Genomic DNA, 16,466 nt, shown 5'->3' with positions numbered 1-16,466 from the left:
ATAAATCTAAATATTTACTAGACTGAACCAACATGCTAAATACGAAATGAATTAATTCAGTCTTCTTTTCCGTTTGCCCACTTAAACATCTTGCTTTTGTGAAGGGCTTCGGAAAATGGAAGACCCAAAGCTTCCATATGCTTTTTAATTGTTTAGGGGTACAAATGGGAGTGGGAAAATAAGGTTAAGGCAGTAAGAACATTTTCAAACTCATAGGTTAAAAAATATAAGATCGAATTTTTTAGTTTATATACAATTTTAAAAATTGTTTTAAAGTACCAGAAAGTATCTCACTTATAGTAGTGCTGTTTAGTAAATCAGAGAACATACATCAAGTTGTCTTTGAAGTCCCGTTGCTTGGATATTAAAATGAAATTTTAAAAAATGGAGCTGGTATCTATTTTTCAGTAGGTCAAAAGGCATTCATAATTACACTCATGATTTTTGAGTATCATGCTAATGAGGCTAAGAAAATGTAGACCTTGACATTGCCTTGTTTGTTTACATTCACTATGAAAAGAAAATGTTGTTTACCCCTTGGGAATTTTCTTAAGGAAAAGAAAAATCAATCTCTATCAATGAGCAATATTTTTCTCCCCAAGGGATATTGATTTGAACATTGACTTCACAATGGGTGAGTTATTTCCCTCAGACCCCCTACTAAGAATTGTTAGGTGACATGTCTCGTGTGAGCCAATAAACATGTTTCTAGTATAGTAATCTCATCTGGGAGATGACAACATCTGAAGGGTGGTTGATTTGGAATATTTCACTTTTTGTACGTCTGTGTAAAATAGTCCTGAGAAATATATTTCAAGTTTAAAAAGCATGACCTCTCATATTCTTCTTGGGGGAACAGGTGGCAGTGAACAGTTTCTTTCCTACATGCTCCTCAACTACATGTCCTCTGGGCTTGCGCATAGACCCATGACTCATGAATAGTCCTATAAATGTCTTCATGATTCCCTTTTCTCTCTTTATGCAGTGGAATGATATTGGCATTTTAAATTTTGAAAATAAAGCAAATTTTCAATTTACCAGAGAAATCATTCTTTAAAGGAATGCTGTATTGGGTGGAGATAAGGGAAAGAATGAGGACTGTGGAATTCTTGTTAATGGGAATGGTCAGACTCTATCTGTTGGATTCATGTGTAGTATGTTTTCCTCACCTGTAATCCCAGCACTTTGGGAGGCTGAGGTGGGTGGATCACTTGAGGCCAGGAGTTCCAGACAAGCCTGGCCAACATGGTAAAACACTGTCTCTACTAAAAATACAAAAAATTAGCTGGGCGTGGTGGCACACTCCTATAGTCCCAGCTATTCAGGAGACTGAGGCAGGAGAATTGCTTGAACTTGGGAGACAGAGGTTTCAGTTAGCTAAGATTCCACTACTACACTCCAGCCTGGGACATAGAGGGAGACTGTCTCAAAAAAAAAAAAAAAAAAAGGTTTCTTTATTAATTCTCCTAAAGGGTACATTTAGAATTTACATTAGATTGCCTTGAACTGATTCCTTTATCCACTTATTCTTCAAAAAATATTAATATACACTTCAACCAAGTGCCAAATACGGTATTCAACATTGATGATACCAAGATCCACCAGAGACACTAAAACTGCCAGGAAGAAATTAAGTAGGACGGCTATGAACACACATTGACACAAAATACTCTAGGAGTCTTAAGGCTTATCTTCAGGGTTGTTTGGAGAATCAAGGAAGGCTTCAAGAAAGAGGTGAGCAAAAGCAACTAACTAGTCACAATGGGGGCTTAGGAGAGGAGCAGACGTGGGTTCATGTCCCTGTTGTAAGGTAAGAAAACTCTTAAGCAAGCCTCTGTACCTCTCTGAGCCCTGGTTTGCTTGTCCATAGACAGGGGATAGTAGCAATATCTGCCTTATGAGATTGTTGTGAAGACGAAATGAGAATGGCCTCAACGCTGTGGAAAGGCTTCAACACTGTGCCTGGCACAAAGCAGGCACTCGGGAAGTACGCACTAGAAAGGTGGAATAACGGTGACAGTTTAGCTTAATCTCTAACATTTATTCAACAAATAGTTTTTGGGTACCTGGCACGTGTCATATTCTTGTGCTGAGTCCTGGGGAGGAGACCAACTGTGAGTATCAAGAGGGATAGAGTGACAGGCAGCTCATGCAAAGGCATGGGGGTCGTCTGTCCTATGTTTGGGGAGCCTGGGGTGGCCTCTTGCTGCTGGAATTCAGAACACCAGGGGAGGCCGGGTAGAGGCAGAGGCAGCAAAGCATCGTCCTGCCACACTAGGAAGGACCTTCTGTGGCAGTAATGGCCTTTAAGCAGTCAGGAAAGAGACAGTGAGTCAGTGCATCCGTGGCTTCTGTTTCCTCTAACTTTTCCGTGGGTGTGTATTGCCTTTTGGTAGTGGGCTAGCGAGGCCATGTTCTCTTCAGGAACAAAGGCTGCCAACTTTTTGTGGTCACCACCCTCCCCACATTGCCTATTATAATCGGGTGCTTCTGGTTGATACTCAGTAAATATGCTTAAGTTTTTATACTTCTCTACATTCTGAAATATACCAGCAGCTTCTCATACCCAATTTCAGAATGCTCACATGAAAATACTTCCTTTTGTGCTTGTTGGAGAGAGTCATGATTTAACAACTTTGATCATGTCACTGCTTAAAACTCTCCATATTGCTCTTATAATAAGTCTACAATTTTGAACATGTCCTACAAGATTTTGGATAATCTGGCTCTTGTCCTTGGCTCCTGCTTCATCTCTTAAAACTCCTCCCTTCTCCCCTTCCCTCAGCATGATTCCACATCACTGGTTTTTTCCTCTTTATTTCAACCCTACAAATACCATTATACATGCTGCTGCCTCTCCTTGAAAGGCCTCCTAATGCCCTCTCCAGACTGCCTCTTCCTCATTATTCAGGGTCCAACTTAAAAGTCATTTGCTCAGGAAAGACCTCTCTCATGTCCTAGGTTAGAAACCCTAATTATACATGCTCATAACTATAGTTTTCTTTTATTCTGCTTTTCATAATGGAAATGAATAGTCTCTTTGGACATAAGCCTTATTTATTCAACAACATTCTTTGAGCTCTTAATGTGGCCTAAATGTTGGGTATACCACACAGGAAGACAGTCAAAGTGCCTGCTTCACAGACCTATTTTAGTAAGTGATGCAATGAACAAAAAACAAATACAGATATGGTATGATGTCAGGTAGTGATAAATACTTTGGAGAAAAGTCAAGCTGAGTAAGAGCACAGAAAAGACAGAAGATGAGTGGAGGATGCTAAGAGAGAAGATTGTTCTGGGTAGAATTCCCATTACCTAGCATGGTGCCCTGTATCTAGAAAGTGCCTGAAAAATATTTGCTGAATGAGAATCACATTGGTGCGAGTAGACCTGAAGGAGTAAAAGCGCTGTGAATAGGGCTAAATGGGTTATATAATTGTGCTTCTTTCTCCCCAAATTCCTTAACTGCATCTGGGAAAATGTAATCTGTACATTCAGTCTGTATCCAATGTGAATTATCCACCTCGATTCTCTGTTAAAGTTGATTACATTCACACCTGTCCAGTGGTAATATTGCATATTTTCCTAATTGCCATGAGCGAAATCACAACTGGTTGGTGAATGAAGTATTTATGCTTTGAAGAATTGGTGTTCTAATTCCTTTCTATTTATACCGATGATCAATTATTTCTCAGTGAGGAGGAGGCGAATTTTTTCTGTGATCTACGTGCTTCTAAATGACTAATGAAGTCAATCTGGGCCTGGCAGATTTTGCCACCACTTGGACAGACGTAGCACTCGTGGACGTTGTGTTACTTCTCAGCTTGCTGGTTCCCTGTTCCCTTTACAATGATCTCATTATTGGCATTTTGTTTTCAAAGTGTTATCGTTCCCACTTTGCATTATGCCTCTGTGTGGAGTGGTCTTTTTTTTGAGATGGAGTCTCGCTCTTTCACCCAGGCTGGAGTGCAGTGGTGTGGTCTCGGCTCGCTGCAACCTCCGCCTGCCAGGTTCAAGTGATTCTCCTGCCTCAGCCTCCTGAGTAACTTGAGGTACTGCCTGCTACTGCTCTTTCAACCAAGTTTATATTCTTCAAGAAAATTCTGAAGATTGAATGTCCTTGATAAGCAAATTTATTTTGTTTTAATTTTGGTGAAATTGGGAGAGGGGGACTTAGGCTTTCATGAACATCTTCTTTAGTTAAATAAAAAACTGGATTTGAGGCCAATCTGAATGGGTATCAAGCCAAACAGATTTTATTTTCCAGACTTTGTTAAAAAACTGAACAGCATGAGGGAAACAAGGGACAAGAATGTTTCCTTTCCTCTTCTCTGGACTCCAGCACCGCACTACATGCGGTTACCTGGTCCTGCTCCTTCCGTGAGAGCGTCTCTTTCCCTAGCCCAGAGCCCTTTTCTGGTTCGGCACTTCTATAGCCATCAGTCCATTGCTCTGTTGTATCAGTCTTTGGACAAAAAAATGCCAGTCACGTCCATACTCTTAAGTTCATTTTTGCTCTTATTTACGCTCTTTGGGGCTGTCCCGCCTCTCTCTCTGTGAATCTCTTTATCTCTAAGACCAGATCTCAAATTCAGCTTCCCAACAGAAAATCATGTATTTTGTATCTGCCATTAACCAGCTTTCTTAGCCACCCCATGCCTTTGTAATGTGGCTGCTTATGGGATTGGTTAAGAAAAATACTGAAGAGAAATGGAATCCTTCTCCATCTCCATATTGTTTCTTTTAATGTTAACAGCTTTGTAAATATATATAGAACTCATATACACCATGGAATGCTATGCAGCCATAAAAAACGATGAGTTCGTGTCCTTTGTAGGGACATGGATGAATCTGGAAACCATCATTCTCAACAAACTGACACAAGAGCAGAAACTCAAACATTGCATGTTCTCACTCACAGGCAGGTGTCAAACAATGAGAACACATGGACCCAGGGAGGGGAGCATCACACGCTGGGGTCTGTTGAGGGGGAATGGGGAGGGACAGTTGGGGGTAGGGAGGTTGGGGAGGGATAACATGGGGATAAATGCCAGATATAGGTGACAGGGGGATGGAGGCATCGAACCACATTGCCATGTATGTACCTATGCAACAATCCTGCTTGTTCTGCACATGTACCCCAGAATCTAAAGTGCAATAAAAATATAAATATATATCTTATAAACTGCTCCTCCTTTCCTCAAAGTATAAGCCCTATAAAATCTGCAAAATGTATGTGTTTTGTTGACCAAAATATGCTTCATGCTGCCCAGAGTAAACATCCTGAATGAATCTCTGTGGGATATAGGAGTGAATGGAGAGGAGGAGGAACTTATTTGGGGGCAGATTTTCACTCACCGTAAAGAAGTAAAATGAAAGCAAACTTTGGTGGGTTTTGTCTAACTGTGGGCGAATTGGTATGGACTGAGAAATTCAATTAACTGTATTCATCAATTTTTGTCTTTGGGGTAGAGGCAGGACACTAAGACCCAGAATTCTTGGTCCCACCTCACTTGTGGCATTAAAAAAAGAAAGCTCAAACTTGGCATATTACACCAACCAGATTTTTTTCTTTGTCTCAAAAAGGCTCAGCTGAACACTAGATTCTTCACCCAGTGCAACAATCAAAAACTTAGAAAACCTCAGCTGCCTCAGATGATGTCACAAAACCTTTAAGAATGCTCACTGCTGAGTTGGGCACAGGTCCAGCAAACACAATTCTTTCTGCCAGTTATTCAGGGTCTTTGACAGATTAGGTGGTCTTTTTTATTCTTCTTCATCTTCTTTTTTTTTCCATTCTCTTAAAAGGCAGTTCAGTTTACCTCTAAGCAAGACATTAGCTCTGGCTACCCCAAATAACATTTTAATTGAAGTCTCAGTCCAAACAAATGCCTGGCCTCTTTATTAACCCCAACAGTGTAATTTTTCAACCTAAGGCGGATTCAGGGGGAAACTGTCTCACTTAAACTGCCATGCAATGGAACATGGCAGTTTTCCTCAATCAGTCTCTTTTCTGACCTTAATTTGAACCTTAATCTCTTTTAACCATGTTCCCTTTATTAGCTGCTCATAGCCGTGGCACAATACTAATTTTCCTGTTTTTAGACTATCACTTTACAGAGGTATTTCACTCCTCCTTCTCCTGCCAAATGTAATCGTTAAGGTTTCATGAACCTTTTTGGGAGAGAAAAGTTAATACTTATTCTTACTTTTTTTGTTGTTCTTTTTGGTTTAGTAATTAAAATAGCTGTTTTGCAAAATGTTCTGTAGAATTTTAGATGGTTTATTCCTGAGGTACGTAAGATTTATGTACCAAAACCCCTATATACTTAATTGTAATAAAAACCTAAAGAATAATTTAAAATGATTACAAAGGATTTTTTTTTAATCAATAGACAGACCCACACCTATAAAATAAAGTAGAAAACTAAGGGCATTATATGAATAATTCAGACAAAAATAATATATTTTCATTAGAAACCTCTAATCTGTTAGGAAAGAACTGAATTATTCAAAGAATTGTCTCAATTCATTTTTTAAAAATTATCCTTAAATATAATCTGAGTAATGATAGGAAAAAATAATTTTTTTTCTTAATTATACCTTCCGATTTTTTGACATTGGTCAAATGATCCAAAGTGAAAAGAAAAAAAAGCACTTTTTTCAATAACAATGAAAAAAAGTGTTTCTTTATTTGGAGTCTACCTTAACACAGCAAAACTATGTAGGTAGAAAAACAGTGCTTATGATCATGTGCTCAATTAAATTTATTATAGGTTTTTGTATTTTTTAACATTAGCATGAAAGCATATTCGTTATTATTCTTTATAATCTAATTGGGGGCTTTGTATGTAGTTACCCCTCTGTTCTCTGCATAATACAATAGTTTGTTGATTGCAGAAATTACATTTCTGTGACTTTAAAGTCCTAGAACTAGGATTGTCATTGAAAGTTGGAGATTCAGCTCGGGGTTTGGGAGCAGGGATGATGTGCCCCCTCTGTGTGAGTAGGTAGGCAGCTGGGAACAATTGTCTGTTCCCTGCGGTGTTCAGTGGCATTAGCAGCATGTTGGCACGATAAACTTTGCCTTCCTTTCACTGGCTCAAACAATTAGTGGGATTGAATCAGAGTTCTCCTGGATCATAGTTTATTACATGTTATTAAATTCCATTATTCAAGAAGTTGCTGCTATGATGATAAAAACTTCTCAGCATCTCCCACAAAATCCTCATCTTCCTTTCCCATGTATTTTCTTTTCAGTTTATCATTTGCTTCTCTGATAGACAAGGTTTCTTTTTATTTCCTGTTGGTACTTATTTAAAGAGTTAAGAGCTAATTTGAAAATACATCTTTGAAAGGACAACAAAAATGAGATGTGAAAAAATGGATGAAGATTCTTAATTAGTCCATTATTTGACACGCACGATTTAACATGGTATGCTTAGCATTGTGCATTCCCCAAAAGAACAAGGCTCTTTTTTTATCCCAAACTTTAACTCCCTCTCATTCATTATATCCCTTCTTGTCACTTTCCATTAGCTGATCATGACATCCTTTGCTGGAAGGGCGAGCAAGCAGATTACTTCCAAACTGGTGTAAGTGACACTCAAAAGACTGGCCTAAAGGGGCCTCTGTGATAGCAGCAAGCTCCTCGGGCCCTGGAGTTGGAGAATGTCACTTCAATAATATATTGGAGTCCATTGTCACATCATTTCTGCAGCAACTTGGCAACTGTCCAGGAGTGGCAGGAATGGGTCTTCTGCTGCAACTGATGGGTGATAGTATCTAATGTTCTTACTGCTGCTGATAATAATAATAACAACAACAATTTATAGTGCCAATCCAATCCTCCCAGCATCTTATATTTTACAGATGAGGAAACTGAGGACCAAAGAGGTTAAATAAATTGTCCGTGGTCACAAAGCTGATAAGTGATGGAGCTAAGGGTTTAAGTGAGGTCCGGTGGATTCCATGCTCATGTCTGTTTCTATTAGAGCAGCATACTGACTTCTGGAAGACTTCAACACATCTCCCTAAATCTGAAAGGGAAAGAAATGATCAAAAGAGTAGTCGTTTTGATGCCAGTGTCACCAGGCACTTCTAAATGTGGCAGAGGATGATGGAATGAGCCAGCCAGGGTCAAATACCCATAGATGGATTGTGCTGACTAAGAAAAGAAGTAGAGAATCTGATGCTCTGATCAGATCACCCTGGCGAAATAAACTGTTCCCCATCGTGGCTCCCCACAACCCCTCCTGTACACCCAAAGATCTGACCTGAGGAACAGATCCTCGGCCTTGCAATGGGATTTACCTGGAAAGAGACAGCAGCAGACTCTGATCTGAACAGCACCAGGACTAATCCTAGGTACCATTCAGATCCTGACACCAACCTCTGGCCTTGTATAGTTTTCTGCTCCTGAAAAAAACAAGTTTTCTTCATTCATCAAGTTTTAGTTTCTTTTTTCCATTAGGCAGGTTTTAATTTCTTATCCCAGTAAACTTTGAGAAGTTCTGATTATAAAACAGAGAATATGGAAATACAGATTAATATATTGGATAAAATAAAAGTCACCTGTTAAAAAGAATAAATAGAGAAAACAGCCTATGGTGTATATGTCTCTAGTCTGGGCTATACATACATATGCTGGGCGGTAAAATGTGGTGGTTATAGAGATAGACTCTGAAATCACACGTCTGTATTTAAACCTGAACACCTCCTCTAGCAGTGTGACCTAACCTCTCTGGCCTCCAGTTTTCTCACATGCACAATACTTTTCTCCTATAATTGTTGTGACAGTTAATGATCTAATGAATGTAAAGTGACTAGGCCATGGGAATGCTTTATTGTATTTTAGCTGCTGTTCCTTGTGTCGTGGTCCAGTGTTCTTTTGTTGTTCCTGGTTTCTGACTGTGCCCCAGCCTCCTTGATTCCAAGACCATGGATAACTTCATCCTCAGGAGTGATTCAGCTCCTGCTCTGTGCATTTGGTTTGATCAGCCTCCTCCTGACACTGCATCAGTGACTTTTCAGGTCTCAATTCCTGCCCATGTAACCAAAACTCTTAACGAAGCATTGACAGCATCTTATTTTTGCTTCTGTCTGCTGAACATATTTCCACCTGGATGCCCCACTTACCGAGCTTGGCACCAAGGCAAAACCTAAGCAGCCCTTCTTCTTCTCATCTGTCTTGAACTTCTTGAGGTTAGTGCAGAGGGAGGCAAGATCAGGAGTTTGGGATCACAGAGACACCAACAGCATCAACCCACAATCTTGGGCCTCTGGAATGTCAGTGACAAACCAGGTTTCAAGTATATATATAGGCAATACAAAGGCAAGTTTATTTGTTTAAACTGTTTTAAACATGAAAAAGAAGGTAATTATGAAGGGTGTTTCTTTATTATCTTCTTTAAAAATCCTCTGTTGGTAAGCCCATCTCTCAGAGACCTTTTCACCATGTAGTAAAAAAATCTGCCTATCTATCTATCTATCTATCCATCCATCTATCTAATTTTTTAAAACGGGGAACTATGTGTGATGGGTGAGTGGATGTCAGCAAGAGAAATAGGGGGGAGGGTGAGTTACATTTAATGAAGCTGGAAGTTCACATGGACCTTTCAGACTTAAAAAAAAATGTTGATTTTACATGCCAAAGTCTTGAAAGGGGCTTGACGGCTCACGGCTTTAGTGTGTTTTTCCAGATGGCAGATGCCATTTTGTGTTTTGCATAAACTGACTAAATTTGCTTGCTCTTTGTATTTATTTTAGAGAGAACCATTCTCTGCTTTCAATAGGACAGAAGAGCTCCTTGGCACTGGACGCCTCCGGGTCTGGTGAGAGAGGAATGGTTAGGAGACTGTTCTGAGGATACGCAGACATCATCCAAAACTTCCTACATTCAGATGAAGAAGAGGTTGGGCCAGAGCTTTGCATGCTTGTTACCTAAGGACGGTTCTGACCATGTGAGCAGATCACAGAAGGTAAGCCATGCTCAAGAACTTGCAATAGTTACATTTCCAGTTTGCCATGTTTATCTCCATGGGTAACAAATAGTTCATGATGCTCATTACTTTACATCCTGTTAATGGCTAGTTGTGTGATCCTGTAATTTAATGTCTTTGTACCTCAGTTTTATCTGAAAAAAAAAAAAAAAAAAAAAAAAGATAATAACGTTTGTCTCTTAGGGTCATTGTGAGGATTCCTTGAGTTAGTCCAGGCAAAGGATTTAGAACAGTGCCTGGTGTATAGTAAATTCTTAAGAAATGTTGGTAATTATCATTGTTATGATTCATTTCCACCAGAATTTGAATTTTTTGTCTTATTTTCTGCTGATTGACATTCTCCAACTCCCATCATCATTACGCAAACTCTTTGGGTCATTTTTATGCAAATAGATTGGTAATAGAGTGGTTAAGTTACAGACTTTCTAGTGAAATAAAGTAGAAGTTTTCAAAGTAATATTTAAGAACTGCATCTCCTTGACTTTCTCTGAGCCTCGGTTTCTTCATCTATAAAATAAGGATGATAATAATAGTTGCCTCATAACACTTTAAGAGGATTGAATGGGACAATAGTTGCACAATGTCTGGCAAGCATATAAAGACTGTAAAGAATATTGTGTATTCTATAATCTTTGCTGCCCAAAATATACAAAACAGCACTCTCAAAAATCCTTCTAGAAGCTTGTCAAGGTTCCAGGGCTCTAATGTCATGTCAATATTCCATCAGAAAAGAGGAAAAAGTCCACAGAAATCGAAAGGTGCTGTATACTGTGACTTTACTAGGACCCTTTGCCAAATAATGATGTAGAATTGAGAGGGCTGAGTCTTGCTCAACACAGATTTTAATTCAGTTAGAAAACTCAAATTTCTTTTTAAAAATTGAAGTTGTATATTTTTAAGATACACAGTGTGAGGTTTTGATACACATACACATAGTGAGTTGATTTTAAAATCAAGCTAATTAATATATCCATTATAATATATAAGGTCTTCACATAGTTACTTTTTTGTGTATGGTGAGAACACTTAAGATCTATTCTCTTAGCAAATTTCAAATTTCAAATATACAACACAGTGTTATAAACTACAGTCCCCATGTTATACATTAGGTCTCTAGAACTTGTTCATCCTGCATAACTGAAACTTTGTATCTTTTGACCAATGTGTCTCCATTTCCCTTACTCCTTTGCCAACCACTACTGTACTCTCTGCCTCTGTGAATTCAACTCTTAGATTCCCCATATAAGTGAGATCATCTAGTATTTTTCTTTCTGTGCTTGGCTTATTTCATTTAACATAATGTCCTCCAAGTTTATCTATGTTGTCACAAAGGACAGGACTTCCTTCCCCTTAAAGGCTAAATAGTATTCCAATATATACACATATATATACATACATATATATGCATATATATCCATACATATATATTGTATGCATAGATATACATATTTGTGTATATCTACACAAACTGTGTGCATAGATACACATACGTGTGTATGTGTATATGTATATGTATATATCACACAGTTTATTTATCTGTCTATAGGCAATTAGGTTTTTTTCTATGTCATAGTTATTGTGAATAATGCTGTAATTAACATGGGAGTGTCGATATTTCTTTGAGATGCTGATTTCATTTTCTTGGATATATGTCAGCAGAGGAATTGCTGGATTATATTGAAAGTCTATTTTTAATTTTTTAAAGAACCTCAGTTTTGGAAAACTCAAATTTCTGAGCAGACTGATCCTGGACTCACACTGGGAATCATTTGAAAGGGAGGATCTAAAGCCTTATTTTTCTTCATAAACCAAAAAATAAGGAATAGAGTGAGGTAGCTTGTAGGGAAAAAATAGTTTATTGTGCTGGTTACTTCTCTTATGGGGGAATGTGCATTTGCATATGATAAAATATTCAAATCTCACATTTAAAAAAAATGTGCATTTCTTTCTCAAACTAAAAATGGGTAGGAGTTACACCTGTAAATGAAAGAGAACTGTCTAAATATTATAATTGTGTTATTAAAGAGTTGAAAATGATTTCAATCACATTTGCCATTCTCATCCAGCAGTAATGAGTGGTCTTTATTAATAATTGAAAAAAGAAAATAACCAGCCGGGTGCAATGGCTCATGCCTGTAAATCCCAGCACTTTGGGAAGCCGAGGCGGGTGGATCACCTGAGGTCAGGAGTTCGAGACCAGCCTTACCAACATGGAGAAACCCCTTCTCTACTAAAACTACAAAAAAATTAGCTGGGCATCGTGGCACATGCCTGTGATCCCAGCTATTGAGGAGGCTAAGGCAGAAGAATCGCTTGAACCTGGGAGGCGGAGGTTGCGGTGAGCCGAGATTGCGTCATTGTACTCCAGTGTGGGGAACAAGAGCAAAACTCTTGTCTCAAAAAGAAAAAAGAAAAAAAGAGAAAATAACCCAACATTGGAAACTTTTACCCCAAAGCCAGCATGAAACCTGAAAAACTGAAGAACATGGATCAAGAAAGCATAAAAAACATTGTCTTGCAAATATCTTATTTGCCGTATAGATTTATTTTGACGTCTCCCTTCCAATGCCTATCACTCCTAACAGTCAGAATCAGTTGGTATTTAAGTTGCAGGAAAAAATGCTAAAGTCACTTCCTCTCAAAAGATGACAGCCCCATCTTTTTCTCTTGACCTTATGCTTAGAAATTACTCAGAGTAGGCTGGGCGCAGTGGCTCACGCCAGTAATTCCAGCACTTTGAGAGGCTGAGGCAGGCAGATCACAAGGTCAGGAGTTTGAGATCAGCCTGACCAACAAACTAAAACCCCATCTGTACTAAAAATACAAAAATTAGCTGGGCATGTTGGTGCATGCCTGTAGTCCCAGCTACTTGGGGGGTTGAGGCAGGAGAATCGCTTGCACCCAGGAGGCAGAGGTTGCAGTGAGCCGAGATCACACCACTGCACTCCAGCTTGGGTGACAGAGTGAGACTTTGTCTCAAATAAAAGAAAAGAAATTACTCAGAGTAGAGAGTAGGATGCTACGATTAATTATTATTAGCAGTGAAATAAAAGAGGAAAGCAAGATCAAACAAGAGATAAGAGGGAAAGTGCATGTCAAAAAAAAAAAAGGAAAAGAAGTTGGAAAGAACAGGAGGAAGCAATATTATTAAAGTGGGGAAAATAAACTACATAGCAGCAAAAAAGAAACAAAAAGAAAATTTGAGAGTCCAGTGCAGAGGTGGCTAGCTGACCAGTGATTTATCTTCTTTCCCTTCCACAGTGTAGAGCTCCTTCTAGGAAGCAATTGCTCAGCCAGAGAGACAATCTCTCTCTCTCTCTTTCTCTCTGTCTGTCTGTCTGTCTCTCTCTCTCTCTCTTCTGGCTGGATAATGCCAGGATAGCCCTGATACCAGAAGATGTAGTACCATAACATGAAAGAAATCTAGATCTCTGAATCCCTTCTCAGAGGAATAGCCACATTAGACTTTTTGTGAGTGAGAAATAAGCTTTTAGATGTTAAGCCATTGCACTTTTGGGGATTGTTTGTTATGGCAGTGAGCATTGTATACCCTGACTAATACAGAAGTTGATATCAAAAGGGAGCTCTAGAAATAGTTGCTTGTTCTTTTTAGCTTTGCTCAAAAACCAGTTGATTATTTCCTGAGAGCCTCTTATTGTTTTACTGTGTTTCCAAAAGCAGCCAATAGCAACCAACACATGTTATTTTTCACCTACAAGCTCAAGAGTCATGTGGTCTGACTTTCAGGTTACCAAAGGCAATAATATTGCCAAGTGTTTTTCCACTCCGTGATATGGATCTCCAGTCATCCAGTCTGTTATATCTGTTTCTAGCAAGCACTACTTGACTATGAAGTCTATGCCACATATTTTAGAATTTTGTTACAGGACACAGCATTTACTATCAAATATAATCAACAGATTTAATTAAAAAAATAGAAACCTGATAAAATGCAATGTGTTCATCATACCATTTCCTCCCTCTGGGCACAGAGGAAGGCCATAGTCTCACCCTTCCTTACAATTTAACTGGGGCCTTGAGATCAATTTTTTTTTTGGTAATGGAATGTAAGCTGAAATACTATGTCACCTTTATTCTCAGAGTGAAGTGGGTTTATGTGCTTTCTCTATGTACTGTCTTCCTCTTGCACAGAGATCTTAGGTACAAGATGGAAGCCACTTTGTTCTATGTCCTGAACAAAGAATAACCTTATCTTATTATATTATTCAGAGTTGGGGGGTTATTTATTACTGAAATATATCTATCCCATTCTGACAACTATTCTGTAAGTATTTTATTCCATTAGGAAGGAATGCAATATGTAGAATTAGAGGTTTTATGGAATCATTGGAAGGGCTGGGGAATGAAGGTCAACTTCCTAGAAATCTGAAGTGTTGGAATCCCTGGGAAGCCAGATTGCCACCAGTGGTCTTAGCTGCCTGCAGTACTGGAGTGGGTGATTCTCAGAAGGATGCTCAGAAGCTGACACATAGCCCCATGTCTGCCATCTGCCAATGCATGCAAACCCTCCTGTAGCTACTGAAAAATGTCTTTTTCTCTTCCATTTTCTAGTGATTGCAAGAGTACCTCTTAATGTAAGATTATACCAAGAACTTTATGGACAAGAGAGCCTGGGAAATGTAGTTTCCAGGCTTTCAGTCCTTGTGGTATGGGAGGAGTTTGGGGCAGTGATGGTACTTACTGAGTCTCAGTGAAAAAATGTCTGGCATGCATGGCTCTTATCCGTCTTTTGGGAAATTCAGGTGTCACACTTCCATAGCCCATCACTCTGGAAAGCTCCTTGAGGACAGACTTTACAATTCCCCATCTCTATTGCCAGACAATACCAGTCAATAGATTGTTTTGAATTGATATGAATAAAATGGCAACAGATTGAGTAGGAAATAAGAAAGACTTTTCCATGTGTTGAAGCTAGATTTCAAGAACTTTGTCGGTCATATCTGATAATTGTCCTAGCCTCTGTCCTAGCTTAAGCCATTTTGCTCCCTAGCCTGCTCAGAGTGACCATGAAGGGCTGCTTGCCCAACAAGTGACCTTGAGCTTGCTCTGGATCCTGTTTGTAGAGTCAAATAAAATAAGATTTGATGAATGTTGGTTATTAGGTCCACAGAGACCGTCCAATTGTGTATTTTTTGAAAACTACATCAAGTTGATTGTGTAGTTAGTCAAAACATTTCTACATTTTATTCCATATGTCATCTGCCAATGCCTGCAAACCTGCCTGTAGCTACTGAAAAATTTATTTTCCTCTTCCATCTTCCAGTGATTGCAAGAGCACCTCTTCTGAACATGATCTTTGTGCTCTGACAAAATTGGAATCTCTTTGGGAATGGGGGTTTGTGAATTCGTGTTGGGGCAGGGTGAAAAGCATTCTGTAATTGAGAAGAAGGTAGGGTGAGTTTGTGCACTAAGGACCTGTTCTGTCATAAGAAATGGATACTCAGAAAAGAGAAGATGAGACCCTGGTGTGGTTTCATCTGAAAAGGCACAAAGTTAAAACTCCAACGAAGATTAAATACATCCTCTTGATATTTATTTGCCTCACACACACACACAAACAGAAAAACTATTGTACCTGTGATAAGAATGATGGTAAAGTGAAATGAATTACATCAGCTTCCCGAGTAGCTGGGACTATAGGCATGCACCACCATGTCTAGCTAATTTTTGTATTTTTAGTAGAGACAGAGTTTCACATGTTGGCCAGGATAGTCTTGATCTCTTGACGTTGTGATCTGCTCGCCTTGGCCTTGCAAATTGCTGGGATTGCAGGTGTGAGCCACTGCACCTGGCCTTTGGATCTTCTTATTGTTATGAAATGGTGACCGTATCCAGCTGAAGAGCTCTGTGAGCATCATGGCACAATTATGGGGGGGGGGAATGTGATGAAGTAACAGCTGCTAGTGTCCAACATTTAGCCTCTCATTTCCATTCCCACCCACCCTGATCTCTGGCTATATTTAGTTGCTTTACACAATGTTACCTAAGCCAAAGTCTATTCTACAAAATTAAAGGAAGAGAGAGAATAGTGAGAGTCTTCATAGAAAGATCAGGCTCCTGAAAATCTGCTTTCCTTAGTTTCTCATGTTCCTTCTTGGTTAACATGTTTTCTCCTCCTTTGTACCTAGGATCATGGCTAAAACACAATCGTGAGTTTACTTTGTGAAAAAAGAAGTAGAACATTGAGCAAACATCTAGTGAATACAGTCAAGATGGTTAGTGAATTTGGAAAATTCCACTCGCAAAAAAATTACTTTCTCTATTCTGTAGCAGATTTCCTCTTGGCCTTAATTATCCACAGAGTTTTCCAATTTTTCTGATAGTCTTTACTGTTGCTGACATCACCTAAATAATTTATGTAATGGATTTAACTGGGTTCATTTGGGAACCCTTCATTCTAAGTGGCTTTCTTTTTATCAATCTATTTACTTATTCAGTAAGCAT

The 16,466-nt window shown here is 38.9% G+C and overlaps 1 long non-coding RNA gene across 1 annotated transcript in view; it reads left to right on the top strand.

Moving 5' to 3' along the window:
- The first annotated feature begins 4,010 nt into the window (after positions 1 to 4,010).
- Positions 4,011 to 16,466, top strand: part of LOC116558923 — a 155,703-nt gene continuing 143,247 nt past the window's right edge. The window contains exons 1-2 of the long non-coding RNA XR_004272232.1: positions 4,011 to 4,052; positions 9,795 to 9,980. This is a non-coding gene — a long non-coding RNA (uncharacterized LOC116558923). The remainder of the gene's footprint in view (positions 4,053 to 9,794; positions 9,981 to 16,466) is intronic.

This window comes from Sapajus apella, unplaced genomic scaffold, assembly GCF_009761245.1.
Source record: "Sapajus apella isolate SASKATOON/1434 unplaced genomic scaffold, GSC_monkey_1.0 scaffold22, whole genome shotgun sequence".
Lineage (NCBI taxonomy): Eukaryota > Metazoa > Chordata > Mammalia > Primates > Cebidae > Sapajus > Sapajus apella.
Note: the sequence above shows the minus strand (reverse complement) of the source record. Positions and strands in the feature narration are given on the sequence as shown.